This window comes from Chrysochloris asiatica, unplaced genomic scaffold (genome assembly GCF_000296735.1).
Source record: "Chrysochloris asiatica unplaced genomic scaffold, ChrAsi1.0 scaffold00156, whole genome shotgun sequence".
NCBI classification, from domain to species: Eukaryota; Metazoa; Chordata; class Mammalia; order Afrosoricida; family Chrysochloridae; genus Chrysochloris; species Chrysochloris asiatica.
Genome location: NW_006408674.1, coordinates 5,811,224 through 5,811,971, shown reverse-complemented (window position 1 = coordinate 5,811,971; position 748 = coordinate 5,811,224). Strand labels below are relative to the sequence as shown.

General features: G+C 38.2%; 1 protein-coding gene across 1 annotated transcript in view; it reads left to right on the top strand.

The window, feature by feature from the left end:
- ADAMTSL3 (ADAMTS-like 3) overlaps positions 1 to 748 on the top strand; it is a 465,021-nt gene that overhangs the window by 337,156 nt on the left and 127,117 nt on the right. The gene's annotated exons all lie outside the window — the stretch shown is intronic.

Genomic DNA, 748 nt, shown 5'->3' with positions numbered 1-748 from the left:
ATAAAAGAAAACTCAAATCACCACATTGAAAGGACACCCCATTTACATGGGAAAATTGACCCAGACTGGTCGTTTTCAAGATAAAATCTATCATTCCAACTGAAGGTTCTAGATAGAGTAGGAGAAAAATGTGGAAGAAAATTTAAAAAAAAGAAAAAAAAAAAAAAGCCATGCTTACTGGTCTAACAGAGACTGGTGGAACCCTGGAGACTATGGCCTTCAGGCCTGGAACTGAACTCACCCCCCCCCCATGGCTCAATTTCCATCCAAATGATAGGTTTATGAGGTGAAAAATATCACCAGGGAGGTGTGCACCCCTTCGAACCATCAACTGTATGAGATCCAAGGGGCAGCGCTTATCCAGGGATAAAGCTCAGAAGTCAGGAAGGCATGTGAAAGAAGGATGCAAGAGTAAAAAAGGATGCTTTTGTGTTGTAAGGGTTGTAATCAGTATCAAAGAAACAAAATGTGTATGAATTGTTGAATAGAAAAACAATTTGTTATGTAAACTTTCACTCAAATCACACAAGAAAGTTAAAAAAAAAAAAAAAGACATTCTATTAAAACAAATGACATTTAAACATTATATATATATACACATGTATAAAGAAAGTTCTGGGTTACTAGTCGGGTTGCCATCCTTAAGGTCATCAGTTCAAAACTACCAGCGGTTCCCCAGGAGAAAGATGAGGCATTCTGCTCCCTTAAAGATGTACAGCCTTGGAAACCCTGTACAGGGTCACTATGA